General features: G+C 41.8%; 1 protein-coding gene across 1 annotated transcript in view; it reads right to left on the minus strand.

Moving 5' to 3' along the window:
• The window catches only part of RBMS3 (RNA binding motif single stranded interacting protein 3), a 910,338-nt gene that overhangs the window by 582,498 nt on the left and 302,736 nt on the right, over positions 1-25,104 (minus strand). The window lies entirely within an intron of this gene.

The following is a 25,104-nucleotide window of genomic DNA, read 5'->3' on the forward strand; positions in this document are numbered from 1 at the left end:
CTCACCCCCTTGCCAAGGGCATAAGGAGCAAGGTGACCCCACTGCCACTCAGTTCATTCACTGCCCAGAATCTTCATTTATAGGACTACAAGCTGTGAGGAAGAAAGCTGTGTGGTCATGGGATCCACATGTGCAGATATCTTGAAGAACCACAGCTACTCTAAGGTAAGTAACTCTTCTTCATGTACTGCACATGTGCCTTTACTAGCTAATCACTCATGGTTATTAGCTAGTAGTCATCTTCAATGGAGGTGGGAGCTAGGAGATATTTGAAAAGAGATTGCTGAACTGCCCTTCCAAAACGGGCATCTGACTGGGAAGCTGTCACTAATGAATAATGTTTTGTAAATGTATGGCCTGAAGTCCAGATAACTGCTCTACAAATTTCCAAAATTGGCACCCTACTTAAATGTGCTGCTGATGTTGCCAGTGCCCTGGTAGAGTGAATCCAAATGTCTGAAGGAGGACTTCACTTACGAATATTATATGCAGTCCTAATACAATCAGATTTCCATTTTAAAGTCTGTGTGATGAAAAAGCCAACCCGTTAGATTTATTATCATAAGCAACAAAAACTTTTGAAGTCTTATGAAAAGATTTAGTTCTATTCAGATAGTATAATAAAAACCTTTTTACATCCAAGATATGTAGTTTAGTTTTAGCTGAAGATTAATGAGTTTTGGAAGGGAAAGAATGGTAAGTGAACAAACTGATTGATGTGAAAATCTAATAAAATTTTGGAATTAAAGATTGTGAGGTCTCAATTACCTGTCCATATGAAAAACCATATGAGGAGGGCTTATCATTAAGGCCTGCAATTCACTTATTCTACATGCTTGGTACCAAAAACCCCACCTTCATAGACAATGGATGAATTTGACACTTTGGTAGTGGTTCAAAGTGGGGATAGAAGGGAGAGGTCCATAAGAGAAGAAAGCACTAGATTTAAATCCTACATTGGAGCAATCTTCCTTATGGGAGGAAAAATTCATATTATACCTTTCATATTATATTTTCTTATGGGAGGAAAAATTCATATTATACCTGCAAATAGTCCTGAATGTTTTAAATATAACAAATAATCCAAAATAATCAGAACAGAACAGAGTGTGTGACCCCTAGATAGAGGCCATAAAGAAAAATGCTTCCATTTTCCAGAATACCTATTCTAGTAAATGATTTCATGCTCTGAACTAAGATGTTCTGTACCTCCGATGAACATTTCTTACCTAACATGGACATTCAGGTACCATTCACATTGAGATGCAGGATTTGGATACAGGACTAGACCATGATTCTGCGCTATCACGTCATTCTGGATCAGAAGCATGAAGAACTGATGATTAGATAGAATCAGTGGATCCAAAAACCAGAACTGGTGAGGCCAGACAGGAGCTATTTGTATAACCCAAGCCTCCTCTTGGTTTTATTTTCCTTAACACCCTTGGAATGAACGGTGGGGTGCGGGGGTGGGAGGAGAGAAGCACATATCAGATGGTCAGACCAGCTGATCATAAAAGGGCCCACTCTAGATCCTGGACTATTTCCTGCTCAAGAGCAAAATATTGGACACTTCTCATTCTGATCTGAAGCAAGCAAGTATATTTGGGGAAACCCCCAGTCTTGGAAGATTTGATTGAATAATGAGTTATTTAGCTCCCATTCATGGGACAAAGTCAGCGTTCTGCTCAGAGAGTATGCCACACCACTGTTTTCCCCTTAAGATTAACAGCAGTCATAATTATGTGATTCTGAATGCCCCAATCCCACAGATCTTTCGCTTTTTGATGAAGCATGTCTTGCTATCTAAGTAGTAGTTTAATCCTTTGTAGCTGTCCCTAAAAACTTGGATCAAAGTGTCCTTGATCAAAGGTAGAAAATCCTTGCAAGCTAGTCTTTGACCTTGGTTCTAATACCATTTATGTGTAACCTGAAATCCTGGCTGGACCAAAGGCCATGAGTCTAAACATACCTATGTTCTATATGATCTACATGAGCTCCCAACCTTTCTCGGATGCATCATTATCAGTGTTCTGGATGGTATCAGATGTGAATGGCATTCTTGCACATACGTTTCCTTTTATTGTCCATCATTCTATTAATGATATAATCTGCCTTGGAATTGTCACCCTCAATGATATATTGTTACTATCAGGCTTGTAGAAAGGTTTGATCCAGTTTTGAAGAGTTCTGAGGTGTAATCTGGCAAATGGAGTCACAAAGGTATACGACACCATAGGGCCTAGAAGCTTGAGGTATGACTTGACTGATATGTGAGGATAATCATGAAGGTGGAGGATCAGTTGTTTTATTATTTGAAATCTGTCCAATGGGAGGAATACTCTCGTGGCTACAGAGTTCAGTGGAGCACCAATAAATTCTATCAACTGGGACAGAATCAGATTCGACTTTTAAAATTGATCCTCAATGCTTGATATGAAAACAGTAGAATTGCCTTCCTTGCTGCTACGGTCACCTTTTCTCATGATTTTCCTCTCATAAGCCAATTGTCTAGATAAGGGTAGAACATGTAATCCCTGTCTGCACAGATGAGCCAGTACTACTGATAGGCATTTGGTGAATACCCTTGACGCAGATGAAATTCCAAAGGGAAATACTCTAAACTGGTAATGGTTTCTCAAAGCCACAAATCAAAAGGTATTTCTTGTGTGGGGTGAATACACACATGCAAGTAAGCATCCGTAAATCAAGGGTAATGAAACAATCCATGAGATTTAGCACAGGAATAACCACAAAAAGAGTTTCCATATCAAATCTGGCACATTGAATGTATCTGCTTAGATTCCTGAATGTAGGAGTGGATACAAACCTCCTGTAAGGAAGGGGAAATCCTTGAGGAACCAGCTCTGCTTCTCTGCTTATAATTTTTGGACCCGAAGTTATGAATATTGACTAGCAATCTGTATTTCAAATTGGCTTATTCTGGAAAACACCCACAGCCAGCCTTTCAGGTACAACAGTGAAGAAACCAGATGGGGCTGATGGCCCATCAGCAAAGACAATGGATTGTGGAATAGCTTAACCTTCCTGTGGGTGTTTTGGCCAGCCTGTAAGCAATGCCCTCTATAACACTGTAAGGGCAAGTGACCAGATCACGTCTCTGGACTTCATCTTGGGATGTCAGTATTTTGCCACAAACCGATCTGGGAATCAAGTTTTGAAACAAAGGGTTCCTGCCATATGCTAAAGGTATATAAGGTGGGAGTGACATCATCCATTGTTCTTCACTCCCCACACAAGATGACTCCTGAAAACACCTGAGGAACAAAGAGTGAACTGGTGGAAGTGCTGGACCCAGGCTAAAGGGATTTCTAGCCTGTGTATGAAAGACCTGGGGATTCCAAGCTGTAAAACAAGTGCAGCTTGCCCCTTAAGAATCTGCAACCCGCCTGTACCATCAGTTACAGTGAGAATCTGCTAATTCATATCCAATCTACCTAGTATACTAAGCTTAGTTTGTGTTTTGTTTATTTGCTAGGTAATCTGCTTTGACCTGTTTGCTATCCCTTATAATCACTTACAATCTATCTTTTATAGTTAATACATTTATTTTATGTTTTAATCAAACCAGTGAGTTTGGAGTGAAGTGCATGGGAAACTTGGCTCAGAGTGGCTGTTGCATTTCCTCTTCACATTGAGGGGGAGGCGAACTGGATAATAAATTCATTCTGGTTGGCGTTTGGACCAGGGCAAGATGGTACCACTCTGGGGTCCTAGGCTGGAAAGCTGGGGGTTATTTTGGCTGTAGACTCTCTATTGTTGGTTCACATGCAGTGGCTGGTCAGAGACCCTGCATGTAACTGCAGCTGGGTGCATCCCTACCTGCGTGTATGCTGGTGGAAGTGTAAGACCGGGACCGTGTCTGCAGCTTATCACAGCAGCACAGTGTGAGAGGGAGTCCAGGCTGGCGGGTCAGAGGGCTCAGTGGTACCCCAGTTCCAGGTGGCACCCTGGGGGGAACCAGTCACAATTATGTCACTGCAAGAGAAGCCATGGTGAAGTCATTTTCCCCCTTTCCCTCCCTGCCACTTTCTTTGCTTTTATTTATTGTACATTAGTTTGATATTTAAAATGTGTATTATTTCTAAAAACTGTCATGAAGCACCCCAAGTGCTGCACCAGGGGAAGAGAGGGTAACTTATAAAATAAAATTATTGTTTTACTATTTATTGCATTCTCTCCGCATGTGAGAGTAGGCTAATCAGTTTCACTTTTTTTTATAATCTGCCTAGGTCATTGTCCCTTTTGGTTTCAGTAGCACAATGCTACATTGACTGGGCTGCCAAAACTGCAAGTGAATATTTATTTGTTTCCAAACTGGCTTCAAATAGAATTTTAAAAAAATCACTAAAATATTTCTATTGATCTTAGGTTTTGCAAAAGCTTCTCTAATTGAGCGCAAATTTGACCTTACAGTCCCTTTAAAGTTAATTAAAAAAAAAAAAGCATACGTTTGTCTGAAAAATGCATCTATTATCATTACAAGTAACATCTAGGATTTCTTCACTTGAGAGATTACGGGGGGGAAAAATTCTTAATTTGTCTACTTTTTGCATTTGGCAGCATTTTGTTTGTAGCCAGTTTAACTGTTTCCCCCATAACTTCAGTTAGTTGGCTGGTTTCCCTTTCGCATGTGTGCGTCTCTCACACAGCAGGAACAAGGAATGAAAAACATTTTTTTAAAATGGGGAATACAGCCCTGATCTCACATGCTGCTGCACACAGACAGACTTCTGTGTCCTGTGGAGCCACACTGAAGTCAATGGGGCCCTCCATTGGGACCTGCCCACACACAGCAGCTTTCAGCATAAGGGCCTGTGCTGGTAAAAGGACAAAATCTGTCAGGAAACTCAGAAGTGGGTGTAGTACCGGAAACTACTTTTTAACATATTATAATTTTTCTAACTGACAGGGTTTCAGGTTGATGGTGTCCCTTTAAAAAAGCAGAACACTTTTCAAAAAAGCTGACCCTGCAAGCTAGTAATGCCTAACAGAAGCTCTAACATACTTTCAGCCTATTGTTAATATTATCTGATTCTCTTTCTACTTCATAGCATTTCAGAGGGGAAAATAATTGTCACATGGTACACACACCGGCATAGAACAGCAGCACAGCTGTTTATTCCTAGACTCTTTGAAATACACACAGCATTTGAAATACACACAGCAGTCTGTGAATTTTCTCTTAAGGGAATTACAATCTGTTACCATAAACAGACAGATTTTTTTTAGATTCAGTTTACCTACCGTTCCATGCTTGTGCTGCAAAATGAAAAAATTCACAAATGTTCTGTCCTGTTCCCCTTACTTGTTTCACCCCAAATTAATACTTTTGGAGCTGAAAAGAGGGAGGAAGGTTCTATGTAAGAGAGAGCAAAGAGAAGCAACAAACTGTCACTGAATCACTGCATTTGCATTTTTTAAAAGTCATAATTAAAATGGACTTAGCGAGAAAATATTGTACATCTGTTTAAGAAGCATCTATTTTGTATCTCTGCTCCTGAAGTAAGCAATAAAGTGTAGCGGAAAGCACAAACATTCACCAGCCTCAAAAAATTTCATCTATTACAAACCCTATTGTCCTATATCTCCGGGGGCTTGGGGGGGGGGTGGGGGGGAGGGAGAGGGTATTGCAGGACAAAGAGTTTTATAATGGCAAAACGTGTAATTTATATCAAACTTCTGCTTCTCCAAAAGACTGGAACTGTTCCTGCTCACATTTTCCAAAAAAAATCACCCTTAGACAAAGACCAGACCTGGTAAATTTTAGCCTCAAAGTTAAAAGTGTCACAAATTTATGGACAGCAGAAAATATGGGATTACAATGGACAGGCTAATCTTTTATAAGCATAAATAATAAAATGAGCTATTTTCTTAGTAAAGAGAAAGATAAAAGGATGAAACCTGAAAAGAGGTATCAATTTAAGGGATTTTACTGCTATTCTATAGCCATCTGGACATCCTATGTAGGTAGCATGCACACTAGCGTATTGTGGGCCAAGTGTTCTGCAGTTGTAAATTAGCACAACTTGGCCTATGGTCTGAAACCTCTTGCTTCTCAGCTCAAGTAACTCAACTGCGTGCTGGGGAAAAAGGTGGAGAAATCTTTCCAAACAGAATGCAGTTTGGGATTTGGATTTGGAGTCCTAGCCACCTCCTTCACCAGGGGAGGAGGCGCAGTAAAGGATCTGAATAGGTGTAGATCTTACCACCCTATTTTCAGTCCCTATCACTATGAACTAGTTAGCAGGGAGCCCTTATAAACCCTTTCCCCTCATGTGGCAGAGAAAAGAATTTTCGTCGTTAAGTGACTGAAAAAGACTATTCCACCCTGACCTAATTTATAACTAATTCTGATACTTCCCTCCCACCAAATTTAAGATAAACAAGCTATTTGGGTACAATACACTGTACACAGTACACTCTCAATGACTATGTTTGTAGTTTTCAAAATTCTAGTTGACCCACATAATGTCCTGTATGTGGGGTAGTGAATTACATTCCTTTATAAAAGGCCATGTTGAATTACATTCTCTTTCCAAGGGCTCAGAGGTGAATAATTGCACCTGTCCTCCCTAGGCAGACAAAAGACGCTAAGTAGCAGCCAAATGGAAAAAGATTTAAGAAGAAAATCACTTTATAGTTGGGTAGAAAAACAGCTTAATCCAACCTTTCATTCTACTAGCGCAGCTTCTGAAAAGAGAAGGACTTTCAATCAAAATGCTATGCTAACAGAACAAAAATCAAAGTGTTTACTGAAAGTTAAGCAACTTAATTTTTAAACATATACCTTTACATTAAACAACATTAATTATACTTAGCACTCACATTATGGTTTTCATCCACATATCATTAAGTGCTTTATAAATGGTAGGAATGCATTATCACCTACATTGCGCAGATGGAGAAACAGATAGAGAAAGTTAAATGACTTATCCAAGGGCACAAAGTGGCAGAATCAAGAATAGAATCTAGATCTCCTGACAATCCACCTGCTGTGATGTTTATGACCATGCTTCATATACAGGATGGCATTAGCTTAGTCTCTTTCCCTGTCTGTTCTATGGAACTCCTGTTAAGGGCTTGGCAGAGGAGTCACGAGAAATAATGGCTTTAATGGAGTCATGATGCCATGGATCTGGGAGAAGTTCACAGGAGCAGAGGCCCACTGACTTCTGGTATTCTCTTGGTTAAGGAGAGAAACACTCTTCTCATGGCTTGTTGTGACAATTAGTCTATAACTTTTGCCTTCTTGGGAATTTATCATGGAAAGTAGGTCAAGTTATTTTCAACAGGAAATGTTATAAAAAGGTGCAAGAGAACCAGACAGACTAAATTAGTCCAAACAAAAAGCCAAAGCCACATTGATACAATTCAAAGACTATGTTGAAATCATGCTTGATAAAAACAGAAGATATGGAACTTGAAACTAGCGAACCAAAATTGGGGTGTCAGATATTAGGTCTAATTGGTACACAAAATAATGAGGGGATGGGCTATTCCACTGGCTACTCTCTTTTTCGGTCCTTAAAAAAAGAGCCTTTGGGGACAAAGAACATACAGAAAGAACAGATGCGGAGAAAGCAGAATGGAGAAGAATTGAGGCTACTGACGCAAGCTTCACAATCATGGCTGCCACCTCCACCATCTCCTGGGACCCCAGACCTTCCTTATCCTAATCCTGAGGGATGTCCTGACCAGACCAGGCCAAAGAGGGATCCAGATGACATCAGCACCCCTACAAATACCAATCCCAAACACCACCTGGGAGAAATGGGCTTGGACTTTAACAGAAGCAGCAGTAACAACAGCTCCAGCCCATCTCAACTAACTTCATTTCTTTTCCCCAAAAGGACAATTATTACCATCTTTGATATCATCTAAAACAGGAGCTCTCAACCTTTTTCTTTCTGAGGCCTCCCCAACATGCAAGAAAAACTCCACTGCTCACTTGTGCCACAATAACTGGTTTTCTGCATATTAAAGCCAGGGCCAGGGTTATGGGGTAGTAAGCAGGGCAATTGCCTGGAGCCCCATGGCACAGGGGCCCCCATGAAGCTACATTGCTCAGGCTTCGGCTTCAGCCCTGGGTGGTGGGGCTTTAGGTTTCTGCCCTGGACCCTAGCAAGTTTAACACTGGCCCTGCTTGGCAGACCCCCTGAAACCTGCTTGCAACCCCCAAGGGGGGCCCAGACCCCCGGTTGAGAACCACTGATCTGAGCGACTGTCAAAGAAGCAGAGAGAAGGGTTCCTTTTAAAACGCTCTTTAGCTAAAGGGAAAGGGAACAAAAAATGTTGTTAAAATGAAAGCCTTATGTAATACTTGACATTTCAAATATTTAACTTTCTTTTCTGTATCTTTATTAAAAGGGTAAAAGGATTTCCAATGGCATGGTATTAAGCAGGTTGAGGTGTCTGTATATCAAACCCCAGACCTTATTTAACACTGTTTAATGCTGGACAGTGACTACTGGGTTATGTTAACATCTTTGGTCCATTTATTTCATCTAAATTAATACAACACGCTACAGGTTGAGTCACAGAGAAGGGCATGAAACCCTGGACGGAACAGTGCCATAGAAGCTCTGTAAAGGAAACCTTGCAAAATTTCCAATCACCTTATGTGGTTTATTCTCATGTAAGGGACAATCTGACCCATGAAGCCTTGAGAACAGAGGAGTAAATAAAAAAAAATTGAACAAACTAACAGAGTTTGCAGAGCTGAGCCACATGTATGCATAAGGAAAGAAAAAGATGGGCATTTGTGCAGTACAAGAGAGGGGAGTTCATGGAGTAGGCTCAGCCAATCAGAGAATCTGAAGAAATGCCACGTGGAAACACGGATTCAATCCAGCTTGGAACTCTAAAAAGAAGCATCTCTAAAAGCTGCAGTGAAATTTTCACCGAGATCAGAAGACAAAAACAACAAGTCCTGCCTAGTGTGAGAGACACAATCAAAGGAAGCACTGCCGCTGTAGCTCATGAAAGCTTATGCTCAAATAATTTGTCAGTCTCTAAGGTGCCACAAGTACTCCTTTTCTTTTTGCGAATACAGACTAACACGGCTGCTACTCTGAAAACTGCCATTTTAGAGAGAGACTCCACAAACTCCAAAAGGTAAAATGTCAAGTGTTTAAAGTCTTTAATCAGAGGTTACCAGAGTACAGAAGAAAGGTACTGATCAGATGCAAGAGGCAAAACCAATCATGCTCTGCTTTTATCTGGAAGTTTTAATCTACTGGAAACTCTTCCATAATCATACAGGTAATGTATAAATTCAGCGAGAGAACACTTGACTCATCCATATGTTTGGAAATATACAAGGATATAGCAAGGCCCAGTGCATAGGGCTTTGGCTTGGGACTCAGGGATCTATTCCCAGCTCTGCCACTGTTCTATTGTGTGACCTTGGGCCTCTGTTTCCCCTCCCATTTTTCATCTTATCTAAGTAGACTGACTTTGGGTCCGGGACTGTCTCTTACTATGTGTGCGCACACTGCCTGAAACAAGGAAGAAAGGAACAGCAGAATACGGACACACTGCCTGACACAAGGAAGAAAGGAGAACAGCAGAATACGGACCCTGGACTTCAGAAAAGCAGACTTTGACTCCCTCAGGGAACTGATGGGCAGGATTTCCTGGGAGAATAACATGAGGGGGAAAGGAGTCCAGGAGAGCTGGCTGTATTTTAATAAATCCTTATTGAGGTTGCAGGAAAAAATCATCCCAATGTGTAGAAAGAATAGAAAATATGGCAGGCAACCAGCTTGGCTTAACAGTGAAATCCTTGCTGATCTTAAACACAGAAAAGAAGCTTACAAGAAGTGGAAGATTGGACAAATGACCAGGGAGGAGTATAAAAATATTGCTCAGGCATGCAGGAGTGAAATCAGGAAGGCCAAATCACACCTGGAGTTACAGCTAGCTAGAGATGTTAAGAGTAACAAGAAGGGTTTCTTCAGGTATGTTAGCAACAAGAAGAAAGTCAAGGAAAGTGTGGGCCCCTTACTGAATGAGGGAGGCAACCTAGTGACAGAGGATGTGGAAAAAGCTAATGTACTCAATGCTTTTTTTGCCTCTGTCTTCATGAACAAGGTCAGCTCCCAGACTACTGCACTGGGCAGCACAGCATGGGGCGGAGGTGACCAGCCCTCTGTGGAGAAAGAAGTGGTTCGGGACTATTTAGAAAAGCTGGATGAGCACAAGTCAATGGGACCGGATGTGCTGCATCCGAGGGTGTTAAAGGAGTTGGCGGATGTGATTGCAGAGCCATTGGCCATTATCTTTGAAAACTCATGGCGATCGGGGGAGGTCCCGGACGACTAGAAAAAGGCTAATGTAGTGCCCATCTTTTAAAAGGGGAAGGAGGAGGATCTGGGGAACTACAGGCCAGTCAGCCTCACCTCAGTCCCTGGAAAAATCATGGAGCAGGTCCTCAAGGAATCAATTCTGAAGCACTTAGAGGAGAGGAAAGTGATCAGGAACAGTCAGCATGGATTCACCAAGGGCAAGTCATGCCTGACTAACCTAATTGCCTTCTATGATGAGATAACTGGCTCTGTGGATGAGGGGAAAGCAGTGGATGTGTTATTCCTTGACTTTAGCAAAGCTTTTGATATGGTCTCCCACAGTATTCTTGCCAGCAAGTTAAAGAAGTATGGGCTGATGAATGGACTATAAGGTGGACAGAAAGCTGGCTAGATCGTTGGGCTCAATGGGTAGTGATCAATGGCTCCATGTCTAGTTGGCAGCCGGTATCAAGCGGAGTGCCCCAAGGGTCGGTCCTGGGGCCGGTTTTGTTCAATATCTTCATTAATGATCTGGAGGATGGAGTGGACTGCACCCTCAGCAAGTTTGCAGATGACACTAAACTGGGAGGAATGATAGATACGCTGGAGGGTAGGGATAGGATACAGAGGGACCTAGACAAATTAGAGGATTGGGCCAAAAGAAATCTGATGAGGTTCAACAAAGACAAGTGCAGAGTCCTGTACTTAGGATGGAAGAATCCCATGCACTGCTACAGACTAGGGACCAAATGGCTAGGCAGCAGTTCTGCAGAAAAGGACCTAGGGGTTACAGTAGACAAGAAGCTGGATATGAGTCAACAGTGTGCCCTTGTTGCCAAGAAGGCTAACAGCATTTTGGGCTGTATAAGTACAGGCATTGTCAGCAGACAGAGGGAAGTGATCGTTCCCCTCTATTCAACATTGTTGAGGCCTCATCTGGAGTTCTGTGTCCAGTTTTGGGCCCCACGCTACAAGAAGGATGTGGAAAAATTGGAAATTGTCCAGCGGAGGGCAACAAAAATGATTAGGGGACTGGAGTACATGACTTATGAGGAGAGGCTGAGGGAACTGGGATTGTTTAGTCTGCAGAAAAGAATGAGAGGGGATTTGATAGCTGCTTTCAATTACCTGAAGGGGGGTTCCAAAGAGACTGGATCTAGACTGTTCTCAGTGGTAGCAGATGACAGAACGAGGAGTAATGGCCTCAAGTTGCAGTGGGGAAGGTTTAGGTTGGATATTAGGAAAAACTTTTTCACTAGGAAGGTGGTGAAGCGCTGGAATGGGTTACCTACGGAGGTGGTGGAATCTCCTTCCTTATAGGTTTTCAAGGTCAGGCTTGACAAAGCCCTGGCTGGGATGATTTAGTTGGGGATTGGTCCTGCTTTGAGCAGGGGGTTGGACTAGATGACCTCCTGAAGTCCCTTCCAACTCTGATATTCTATGCCTAGCACAATGAGATCCTGGTCTCGGTGGGGCCTCTAAGTGCCACTGTAATAAAAAACAACAAATATAAATGTTTATATTTAGGGACCAAGGGCCAGATTCATTCATGATGTAACTATGGGTTTAATTATTAAGAATAGGGCTGAGGGTCTTTATTCTTATTTAGATCAGAAGATCTCAGCATTGTGCATAAAGCAGTGACTAAAGCAACACCATCAAAGAGGGAGGACAAATGATCTTTGACTAGGCTACAGACCTGGAGCCAGAAGATCTGGGGTTTTACCAGCTGTGCTGCAGACATGCTGCATCTCCCTTGGGTTAGTCATAACTTCAGTGTGCCTCCATTTCTCCATCCATAAAATGGGGATAGCAACACTTCACTCAGGGGTGATTCTGAGGTGTCATTCCTTAAACTGATTGATAAAGTGTTCAGATACTATGGTGACATATGCCAAAGAAAGGCTCAAAGAAATTTTTTAAAAAATTGCAAAAAAGAAAAGAGCACTAACCCCTATCTACATTCTCCCCACCCTTTACAAAAAGTTTGCCCTTTAAAAATAAGTAAAAAGGGGCTGCCATACAGTAGTGGAAATACCGTGCTTACTGTAAGCAAGTACAATGCTTACATGCCCAGTGCTGGAATCTGGAGAAGTCTTGAGCCTCACTGGTTTAACATTTTTGTTTACATAAAGGAGGAAATCTCTGTGATTTTGGTGCATGTTGCAACTCACTTTCAGTGCCAACATTTCTAGGTTTTTGCCATAAAGGGACTAGAAAGGGCACAGAAAAACCCAAATGAACCAGGCTGTTGTAAGCAGAGCTGTGCGGGAAATGCAATTTCCTTTTCACAGGAAATTCCACAAATTCAAAATTTGTTTTCGTTCCAAATTGGAATAAAAACGACTAAATTTCAAAATTTCTCCTGAAATGAATTTTTTGGTTCAATCAAAATTATTTAATTTACTGTATAATAGAAAAAAAATTTGAAATGAAAGCAGTTTCAAAATGTAAAATTGAAAAATTTCGTTCTGATATGACTGAAACAATGTTAGTGTTTCAACCTTATCAAATTGCTTTGTTTTGATTTTTTTTTCTAAACGAAATGTCTTTCAAGTCAGCATTTTCTAACAAATTTTTCCAACCCACTGAAATGTAAACATTAACTACTGCTGAAAACGTTGTTGAACATCATCCCACCTACAGCCCTGATATCAACAAAAGCTCTTTTGCATGTGACAAGAACCAAATCTAGGCGCAGAAGGAAAATATTTGTCCATTCCACTGCATTGAACTGAGGGATTTGTATTAATTTAATATCCCCATTTAAAAATAAAAAAGAGGAGGAAGAGGCATTCCTAATCAGGAAAATTATTTAAAGCCGTATTTGTTGAGACTGGCTCAAAAATCCTCACCCTTAGGAGTTGATTACAACAACAAGGAAATCTTCTGAGCATTTTAATTATTTAAAAAGAAACCAACACAGTTACTGGCCTTTTGAATGATCAATCTTTCGAAATCTGTCGGATGTCTCCAAACATGTGACAGATTGGGAGTTTGTAGCATCTACACTCCAGCTTTAATACTAGGATTTTCTCTGGGTGTGGAGGAAGCCGTCACCTTACTTACAAATCCAAAAGACAACCTGTCTTGTTCATCTAATGTGTAACGGAGAAGCTGCAAAATAGAAACAGAAAGATCCTATTTGCCAAATTAAAAAAAAACCTCTTTAAATCAGAGCAGGGTTTTTTTTTGTTTTTTGTTTTAAATAGTAGCTGTATATATAGACATTTCCTGGGCTCTGTATTTACTGCTTCCCCAAGTCTCTCCTTTTGTCTAGATTTTTGGAGTTTTCTTTGGTTTTAAAAATATGATTGATTTTAAAAATATAATATGGGCGCATACAGTGGAAATCAAAAAAATTACATTAGTTGCAACTGGGTCAGGACCATAGCACATCATTCCCGCGTAGTGGCTGAGAAATTCCATGGATTTACATATGCTATTTCCTCTGAGTTCTTCTGTTGGTTGGCCTGGTACACTACATCTCCCTCTACCCATGATTTTATACAGCACCCTTCACTTTAGTATCAGAGAGCTCCACTCCCATGGAAGTGGCAATGGTGTTCAGCCACCAAACCTGCTGATCCCCAAAAATCTGCAGGAATTTGAAGTCCTGTGCATCTGCAAATCCTGACAGGCTCCTCCTGCTGGCTGCAGTGCACATTGGAGCATGGCTCATACAGGAAGGGAAGCCCATGCTAGTAACTTGGCCAGCTTTTACTTTCATCAGGTAGGCCAATGGGTTTGGCGGGTGGGAGACAATGCTGCAGAGAACAGCCATCTTCCTTGTCACCGTCCAGTTGCTGCTTTGGACCTCAAAAGCCAAACACTGTTGGGGCCCGAAGAGGGGGTCTTCTGCAGTTTTAGCACTACTCCTTTGCATGCCTCTCTGGCCGGATCTGCAGCATGCTCCACTTGTAGGAGAAAAAGGAAGTCATAACCTATAGTTAACACATTTTCCAAGTGTGGTGGTGGAGTGGGTTTAATCTATGCTATAATTCTCTAGAAGGTAAAATACAGTAAATTACCTTGGCTAAACTGCTATATTACCAGTGACTTTTCCCTACAACCCTGGAAAGAAGCTCAATTTCAAAGGTTAATACATAAAACAAATATGCCCAGCTAACTCAAAGGCTGAATGTAAAACACATTTGTGGATTTTGTGATGTTTTAAAAGGCCTGGCCAATTTTTAATGGACTGTCACACATGAACGATTATGAAAGCACGACAATGACCTGAGCTGATCAGCTGATCCGATCTGAATTAACGGCATGTGATTGCTGCTTTGAAAAACTGGCCTAAAGAGGCAGCATTGAAAGCAATCTTACAAGTCACTGGTACAATTTGCCTCAGCTATAAGAAAGTGTGAAAGGAGAGGGAAGTCCATTAAGAAACATATTTGTTTTGGAGTTTGAAATATTTTTCCTCCCATGTGTTTTACATTTGCAGCCTAATAAGTTCCCATTTTGAGGCTTTGCTCCTGTGCATAGTGATGATAGATAAACTCAATAAATAATGTGTGTCACCTGTTAGCATTCGTAATTGCACTGATCACAGAGCTTCCCCTTGCCACTGATACCTGCACCCTTGTTGTCAATTAAGAATATTCACATCACCACAATCCTCCTTTCACTTTCCTCCTAACTAGCACAGCTCTGCTTTAATACCAAGGTATCTGCTTTAATACCCAAAACCAAAGATTTGCCATTCTCTCCATTTTCACTTGGCTCATTTCTTCTTTTAAATTCTTCCCTTACAGTGTTCTGTAAGTTTTCTCATCAGAAGCCACACAAAACTAACTACTAGTGATAAACCTCCCTGCCTTTTGGCTTTAAACCTCACCCCATCCTGGCCATGTACAGACTAGAGGGCTTCTAAAGCTGGGGAGCAAGCTGGCAAGATTATGTCAGATTCTCTGCTCATTTCATGACTCAAAATGCCACTGATGTACTTTACACAATGCATCAAAGTGCCCTGTAACAGACAGTGAAAGGTGACCCACACCGGCAGTGTCACTTAGTCATTAGGCCAGGGTGTGGCAGATTGTCCCCCTCTCTGACATCCCCCCTTTCCTCTACAACTCAGTGCTGTAGGGTCTCATACATTCTTTTGCGGCTCACCCTCCAGCCGGGTCAATCATTCCAATCTACCCCTTTTGGGGTACACACAAAAAAAGGTCCAAGAATGTAGAAATCTTTTGATGCCCACAAGGGCTTCAGACCTTTCTCCTTAGCTCCAGGACTTGGGGTCTGGACCCTTGTGTACTGGGGGCCTTCCCCAGCTGGATTCCCTACCAAGGGGTACACTCCCATTGTTGTCCCACTTGTAGGTGTTGGTACAGGAGCCCAGGCCCACCCTGACATCTGGGCTCCAATCAGGACCCAGTGGTCTGCAGCTAAATTCTGCAGCTTGGGGTGCAGCTAACTAGCTGCCTCCGTGGATCACTTCCTACCTGAGCTCCCCTTTTTCCCCATAGGGTAAATTAACGGATGGAACTGAAAATAAAGTTTCTGACCTTCCCGAACAGTCACCACTCTCCTTTACAGGCCTGGGCAGGACAGGGTTCTCAGGGGTCAGGAAATGAAGTCCTGGGCTGTTCCTTCTCAGAGCAGAGGTCTATTTCCTTCCACCGCTTGCCCCCTTCTGAGCTTCTCCACTTCCCCTTTTAAACTCTGCCTCCAGCTCGTGCAGGTTTGGCAGGTGTGGCCAGGCAGAGCCGCATGGGCCCACACCTGCTCCTGAATCCCTTGTTTTCCAGTGTGGACTTTTGTATACCTCATCACACAAACATTTAGCTCAATGGTCCTGTGACAATGCCCTGTGTTGCTGAGTGCATAACCTAAGCTCAATTTCAAGGGCTGATCTGAATCCTGCAGGACAAACAAGAGCATTTCAAGGAAAGTCTGGTTAAAGAATGGCAGTGGTGGGCTTCAGCAAAGCAAATCCACCCAGTACTTCTCAGCTGGAAAGTCCTTGAAGGTAAGAAAGGGTTAATGTTAAAGATGGGGAAAGCAAAGTGATTCTCAGAGCTCAGTAAGGGAAATAGAAGGGTTCTTAGAAAGGCATTTTCTATTCATATGTTCTGTACTATTTATTTCCTTTCCCATCATTGCTGATTACCAAGACATACATGTGTAAGAGGAAGCTTTCACCTCTTTAATCAGCCCTGCTCTATTCCGTGAATCCACAATCCAGTGTTTGTGACATTACAAAATGAACCAGGCAGGAGGCTCAGGGCAGATCAGAAAGGCGACAACTTCTGTTTCACAGAGATATCTTGGAAATTAGCAGTGATGGGGGAAAATACAGAATTGCATGACGGTTTAATCCTCCCAGCCACACTCTTCAAACGAAGGGCAACAAAGTCTCTCTCTGCACCTGTCACATTGCCAAAAAACTTCACTGGAAAGCAGAATTGCACAGCATACCTCCTCACAGAGGAATGAGTGGCTCTGCTTTGGACAGGCTGTGCATCATATATCCATTGAACTCCAAAGAGGTTAAATGAGGGTATGATTTTTATTACAGATCTACATAGCATCACATGTGACCTATCATAGAACATTTGGCAAATACTGAAAGAGTGCTGCTGTCCAGTCTGATTTTGAGAATGGTGCTCTACTTCTGCAAGTCCTACTTACAGGAAATGAAATCAGTCTTTAAATATCTTTAGATACTACATGGCAGTATCACCAAAGGAAAGCTCAGCATCACACAACATGGTAACACAGCACCTGGAAAAATCACATCATCATCATCATGCAGGGACTTCCCCTGAGAGGAAAAATTTACAAGTTAACAGCCATATGTACAAAGTCTCAAGTGATCCTTAAAATGTAACATTATCTAGTTAGTGAGAAAATGCCACTTTCACCTCTTCTGATTAATCAGGACATACATGGTTAAAGTAAATTGTTAAGGGCTCTGTTCGGACAAGAATTCGATTTCTGTGGTTTTGCCTGCAGAGTCTTTGTGGCATTTACACAGACCTTCACTGCTTTGGAATGTACAGTACTGTAAAATCTGAGTTAGAAAATAAAGGTTACATACCTGTAACTGGAGTTCTTCATGATGGGCTCTGCCTATTCACTCTCACAGGGTGCACTGGCAGGTTTGGATCTGACTCTACAACCACCTCATAATGGTGCCCACTGGAGTGCTCACACACTATTCCTACCTTTTTTTAACTCACATCCTGAACATTTGGAGGGCACCACTATTAAAGGGTGGGTGTTGTCCTGACCACTTCAGTTCCTTCCAATCGCTTCCTCAGGTCTAAAATTCCATTAGAATACTGAGGAAGAGGTGCAGGTGGATGGGGAACATGAATATTCCAAGACCATCTCAAAGAGGTCTAGTTACTGGTAAGTAACCTTCATTTTTTCAAGTGTCCTCTGCATGGAATAGTTTGATAAGCAGTACCTCACGCAAGGAAGGTGGAACACAGAGTCCTGACTGAAATACTGCTCTGCCAAACTGAGCTAGGGTTAGGGAGCAGTGTTTTGTAAGGATATATATAGAGCTCCAAGTTGCAGTCCTATAGATTTCTGCAATTCACACATGTCTAAGACATTATGGAGGCACCACTGCTCTAGTAGAGTGTGACCTAATCCATACAGGAAGTGGAACAGATCCTAGTTTATAGCTTTTCTCCATGCACAGTTTAACCCATCTGGATAACATCTCTGAAGAGATGGTTCTCTGCAAGTGAAACAGACTAGGAGACTTTCTAAATTCCTTGGTTCTGTTAAGACAGTAAGTCAAAGCTCTTTCAGCATCCAACGTATGTAGCTGTGGCTCACCTATGAGAGTGTGAGGTCTAGGGGAAAATACTGGCAGATTAATCATTTGATTAAGGTGAAAGTCAGACACTACGTTGGGAAGGAATCTAGGATTAAGACAAAGTACTACCTGATCCTTGTGAAAGAGGGTGAATGGAGGATTAGCGGGCATGTAGTTCACTCATGCACTTAGCTGATGTTATGGCTATGATGAAAGCAGTTTTGATAATTAGGTGAAACAAAGAACACTCTCCAAGAGGCTCTATTATCTCGGTAAGGACTAAACTGAGATCCCACAACAATACTGGATCTGTATCAGTGGATACATATAGACAGGTACGTTCATAAATTTCTTTACTGTATCATGCACAAAAACTGACTTGTCTGTTAATGCATAGTGGACAGCTATAGCTGCCAGGTGAACTTTCAAAGAGCATTTAGGAAGCCTTAAGATATTTAATTGACATTGAATCATAGAATTGTAAGTCTGGAAGGGACCTCAAGAAGACATATTCCAGCATATATTAAATTGGTGCTACTAGTGAATCTATGGGTTTTTTGTTTGCCCACTTCACAAACCTACTGCATTCAAGATCATAGCACCTTCTACTTGACAGTTTTCTAGAGTTAAACAATAGCTGTTGCAGTTCTAATGGGCAGGGTTCTCAAGATCCATTAGAATCCACTAGCCCATGCAGTAAGAAGCAGGGAAAGGGGATAAATTCAGCCTTCCTGTTGTTAATAAATCTGAAGACAACAGGAGAGGTCTGTACACGCCCGTGGAGAGCTGAAGAGGGTCCAAAAACATTTTTTGATTTGCCCATGCTGGGCTAGCCTATTTTGACACTGTCTTGTCTTATCTTCTTTATCACACTCTGGATGAGAGGGATGGTGTCTTTAAAAAGTTTCCATGCGGCTTGCAGGGATTTTACTTTTGGTGCTGTACCTTTTAATTTCTGTTTAACTAACCTCCTCATTTTTGATGGATAGGAGTATCTTTCTTCAGATGGTCAACCTCGTAAACATGTTGTCTTTGTTTGGTCTGTAATTTAACCCAGCGAATGCTGCAGACTTCTCATCCTAAGCCAAATATAAGGTGTTACATAAATGGCTGAAGCAGTGAGGCCCATTAGACGCAGAAAGAAAACTACTTTCTGAGTAGGATTTTGAAGACACCCCACTATGACGGATTGAAACTTCAGGAATCTCTCTTTTAGAAAAAGACTCTGCCTATCTGAGGTTTGATAACTGCTCCTATAAAGGGGTTGCTTTGTTTAGGAGAAGAGACTTTTTGTTAGGTTATTGTAAGTCCTAATGTTTTGAACAGGGAATATGGGTAAGCTATGTCCATGGAAAGACCTTCCTCTGATGATGTTTTGATCAGCCAGTTATTTAAATAAAGATAAACCACGATACCCTTCCATCTTAAAATGAGCTGCTACCATGGGTAGACATTTTGTGAATAGCCGGGGTACAGTAGATAGGCCAAAAGGTAAGATTTTGTACTGGAAATGGTCTTGTCAAACCAGAAAATGAAGGTACTTGTGGTGCCTCGGTCTGATAGAAATGTGAGAGTATGCATCTTTGAGACTGAGAGCTGCAAACCAGTCTTGAGTATATGAGGGGGTATGATGGATGTTAGTGTCAACATGCAGCATTGGAATTTTCCGATAAAGGAGTTAAGTTTCTACAGATCTACAAGAGTAATATGGGATGAATCCCTCCATCTTTCTTTGGTATCAGAAAATACCTGGAGTAGAAACCTTGATCTCTGAATTCCCTTGGCACTCCTCTATGGCTTCCAACAGGCAGTGAAGCCCTGATCTTAACAGGTCTCGTGAGAAGAGTCCCTGATTAGGAATGGAGGTGCAGGGGCTTGGGTGGAGGAGGGGAAAGGATCTGAATGATGTAACCATCTTACCTTATCTCCAGAATCCATTTTTGTGATGTGGTAGAGTCCAAGCATTGACATATCAGGAAGTTGGCCTCCCAAAGGTGAAGAGGTGTGGTGGAAGACTGATCTGATGCTAACAATCCTCACATCAACTTGATGTCTGACATTTGATCATGAATATGAAGATTGCTTCCCTTTCATTCAAGACTTAAAAGACTTCCTCCTCTGCTGCATCTGAGAAGGAGGTTGGTATTGAAACTTATGCCTTCATGAAAAATAAGACGAGGAAGAGAAAGAGGTATCTGAAGACTGGTCCCGAGCTCCTTCTTCTTGGGGGTTGGTAGACACCCAGTGATCTTTCAGCTGATCTCTTATCTTTCATTTTCTCTAGTATTTCATGTTTTATTACTGAATAACCCATCACCTTCTAAGGGAAGGTCTTCTACTTCTAATTTAGTTTCAGGTGGGAGAGTAGACAATTGAACCCAAGCATGTCTGCATAATGTGATAGCTGACATGACCGTTCTTGCTGCAGAGCCTGATAAAATCAAACGTAACTCAGAGAGAATATTTAGCCATTATTTCACCATCTGTTATCAAGGCATTGACAAGGTTCCTTTGCTTTGTGGGAAGCACTTTGGCAAATATGGCCATTTTCTTCCATAAGTGGTATTGATCATGCAACGTCTTGATAACGTGTCATCCTGATAACAACCAACCAGATGAAAGCACCTTTCAGGTAATTGTGTCTATCTTCTTTCCCTCCATGTGAGAAGATGTGGAATGTGTTTGTCCCCCTCTCACACTTTGGACTGCTTCTGCCACAACTAAAGAATTAGGAGTTGAGTCAGTATGAAAAAATGAAAATCTTTCATAGAGAAATTGGTATAATTTGACAGCTATTTTTTAAATATATCCTGACTCGATGAAGGAGAAATCCAAACTGCCTTTGCAGGTTGCAACAGTCTTTCTAAAATTGGAAGAGTAATTTTATTTTTAGATTGAGAAGCCAGGATAACATAAGCACACAAAAATGGCCATACTGGGTCAGACCAATGGTCCATTTAGCCCAGTATTCTGTTTTCTGACAGTGGTTGGTGACAGATACATCAGAGGGAGTGAAGAGAATTGGACAATTTATCAAGTGATCCACCCCCTGTCATTCAGTCCCAGCTTCTAGCAGTCGGAGCTGCGAGCATTTCTGAGTATGCTACTATGGAGGACCTGGCCTTTAGTCTCTTATCTAGTAGCCTAAATTTGACCACTCCTACTTTTCTCTATGTCATAAGTACCTACATATACCACAACCATCAACTCATTTCCAGAACTGTTCATAAGTCTAACTAGATGTCTCGAGAAGTCCACAACCTTTGCACCTGGCAGGCAATTCACCATGAGGCCATCACAAACCCAACTGTCTATATTTCTAATGATTGAATCCACTATTACTACTAGCTGTCTCTTCCTAATCATTGGAGTTCCTTCCCTTGGAGGGGTATTTTCAGCGCAAGAGGATACCACGGCATCATCTGGAAGGATAGCCCCTACTATGGGATCGTTTCCCTCCACTCCCGCTTGATGTTCTCCTTCCCTGAAACTTTCATCCTCCTCAGCAGCACAGAGGTTGTCAGACTGTGGATGGGATCACTCTGCTGTGTCCCAGAAAGTCTTACCTATGTAATTCTCTTTCTCCCTTAGCTCCTCCAGTTCACCCACTCTGGTTTCGAGAGTGCCTGAACTGGTCACTGAGGGTCATGAGCTGCTTGCAGCCAAGGCACACATATGGCACCTGCCCACAAGGCAGGTAATCAGACATACTGCATTGAGTGCAATAAACTGGATCACCTCATTCTGCTGCTGCACTTCTTCCTGCATTATTTTTACTCTGGAAGCATTTTTTGTTTGTTTGTGCATGGATTTTTTTTTCCTTTTGTGGGGTGGTAATTGGCCTAAGTTTAGAGAATGTTTGTTAGGTATATCTGGCTCTTACGTTCCCTCTCTAAACTCCCTTGCAAAACTCCCTTTTGTTGCCCCTGTTCACTAGCTCCTCTGGTCACTTATGAACTGGCTTTTTAAACCCATGTTCTCCCTGAGCTAGCCGTGCTCCCAAGGGATCCTAAAGGGATTAGAGATCAAAGGATGACAGGCTAGAGCCTTGTTAGGAAGCTCTCAGCCTTGCCTAGTAGGCCCAGTACACAGCCTCCCCAAGCAGACCAGACTATAAACTTAAATTAAGCAGTCACAGCAAGCAAGCAAGCACATGACAACCAACACACTAACAGACAACAAACTCACTCCAAGGGTCACATAGTCACTCCTCTTTCACCTGGAGAACTCCATCGCAAACCTTCCTATTTTCTGCTCCTGTTTACTAGCTCCATGTCAAAAACAGGGTGAGAGGTTTCTTCTGTTGAGACCAAAGTAAGTTTCAACATTGTCGTCATTCTGTCTATCAACTTGTGGAATTATAAAACATGTCCCCAGATTATAGCCTATTCTGGTGCTCTCTGCAAGCCCTCGGGGTAAAAGTGCTCCAAATCGAGCACCTTGAAGGAGAGTGACCCTCTCCAGGGCATGACAGGCATCTGGTATGGACATCTGTTGTGGTGAAGACTGCAGGGCAAGGGATACAGCTCTTGAAGCCACATCTTTTAGCTTTTGGATCTGCCATGAATCCGGTGATCAGAAACAAACTCCAAACTAACTAATCTAACCTAAGAAATAAAATTATCTTCTAAAAATAAAGATGATGCAGACACACTAACCTTCACACTAGAACTAATGCCTAAGAAGAATATTGCACTAACGTACGATTTTCTCTTACAGAGAAGATTCCATGTGTGATGGACCCGGAGAGGTTCACATCCCTCTGTTGCTGTGGTTGGAAGGAAGTGAGGTGGCCCCTTTTATAGTTTCACGCTCAGAACGTTCAGGGATGGAGAGGTGAGGTGTTAGGAAGTGCAACTGAATGCTTCAACAAGCACCGCTATGAGGTATCACCATCAGAGCCGCATCCATGGGTGCATCTCGCGAGTGGGACCATGCAGAGGACATGCTAAGAAGAACAACAAGTTTTCCTTCATGGCTGCTACTCCTAACTTTGAAAACACTCTCATTCCACCCCAAAAAATGAAACATTAGGCAAAAACCAACACAGAGGACACCACAAGAACCCAATTATGTATGTTCAAAGAGAACTCTGATGTTGGCATAGGGCCAGAGGGAAAAACTCTCAGAGATATGCAGACAAATAAAGGGGCACTAACAGTGAAGAGCTGGAATAGAGAAAAAAATTGTGTGCAAGAGATGGTACTTATATAGTGTTATCCCAGCTGTCAATCTAACCCCTTGTAGCCTGCTGCTGACACTTCATGGAATGAGTCCAACTAACTGGTGAGCTGGCACCATAACAAAATGCCAGAGATGACTTCAGCCAAAGCACCGTAGAAGCTTTATGAACAACTGTGGATGCTAAAGGCAGAATTAAATGCAAACATCAATTTGGTTGCCTTCTCTTATGTTTAACTATTTATTTTCGGTTTCAGAGTAGCAGCCGTGTTAGTCTGTATTCGCAAAAAGAAAAGGAGGACTTGTGGCACCTTAGAGACTAACATAAATTTGTTAGTCTCTAAGGTGCCACAAGTACTCCTTTTATTTATTTTTGGTGTTTCTAATCAGGGCATTTGTTTACACAACTCTGTTTGTACTGAATCGCTATCAACCCAGCACTTGGCTGGACTGGCTTTCAAAACTGAAGAGTTGCTTCAAATAACCACATATAAGAGTCTGTTGCCCTGATGACTAGGACAAAATGACATGTGACTAAAGTGATTTTAATTGAGTTATTACCAACTTTCGTCTCAAAAAAAAGGAAAGAGCAGCTGCAGAATGGTCTAAAAAGGCTCTCATGCCTTGGCTGACATTTTGCTACATAAGCAGTGTTCTTGTAGCTGTATCGGTCCCAAGATATTAGGGAGACAAGGTGGCCTGACGAAGAGCTCTATGTAAGCCCAAAAACTTCTCTCCCACCAACAGAAACTGGTTCAATAAAAGATATTACCTCCTCCACCTTGTCTTGCTACTTTGCTACCTATGGTAGCAGGGTGAAGAGCTGCATTCTGCGAATTTACACCATCTAATGGTAGGGTAGTATTCTGCTTGTCTGCCTTTTGTACAGTACATAATCAGACTTTAGGTTTAATTCACAAGCATTTTTTATGATGATCACTAATCGAAGTTTGAGAGGTAGAGACAGTTTGAATACCTATGGCATATAAAATAAATCTTTACAACGACACTTTATTTAAGAGAACATTCTAAATCAGAAGGATCAACAGGCTTCCAGCTGTGTTCCCCTCCCCCCAGCCCCAGGATTCTCCCCCAACAACTTTTACAATTCCTAAAACCCAGAACAATGGAATATAGCAAACAGCAGCATCTACAGAGATTTATGATATCTCAATAATTTTAAAAAGCAGTCAGATTTGCAGAATTCCTCTCATTTATCACAATTATTATGTCAGACGTTTTCTAAGCAACTTTTTGGCTAAAAGTTTGCTGACAAAACATTAAGTCTAAATCGATCATGCAAATCTTGCAACAGTGTCTTCAGATCACACATCATAAATTTTCTCCTGCAAATTAAGTTGCACCTTCCAATAAATCAGGTTTTTTTTAAAATTTTCCTATTAGAAGGCACAAAAGGATGATAAAGCTTCCTAAGCTATAAGTGGCACAGTGTTAAGATATTAAAACGTTGCCCTTTAGAATTTCTAAAGAATTCCCCAAATTAAAAGAGACCAAAGTCAAGAGGAGAGCCAAAGAAAGGACAGACTGCTTACACTAGCAAGATTTCTCCTTGTTGTTCTGCTCAAACCTGAAGACCTCCTGAAGCTGAAATTAAAAGAGCCACTGGGCTTTATGTGCAGTTAGCTTTTCAGAAATGAGCAAATACGATTCTAATGGCCATCAACTGTGACCCTTTCACAGCTGTCAAAATAAAACATGCAATAATAGTTACACTCCTCCTTTCTCTCCCCCTCTTTTAGCCACCTGCTCATGAAAACTACAAAGGAGAGCAGGCTTAGCTTAGTGATGGTAGACTGTGTTCACTAG

This window comes from Natator depressus, chromosome 2 (genome assembly GCF_965152275.1).
Source record: "Natator depressus isolate rNatDep1 chromosome 2, rNatDep2.hap1, whole genome shotgun sequence".
NCBI classification, from domain to species: Eukaryota; Metazoa; Chordata; order Testudines; family Cheloniidae; genus Natator; species Natator depressus.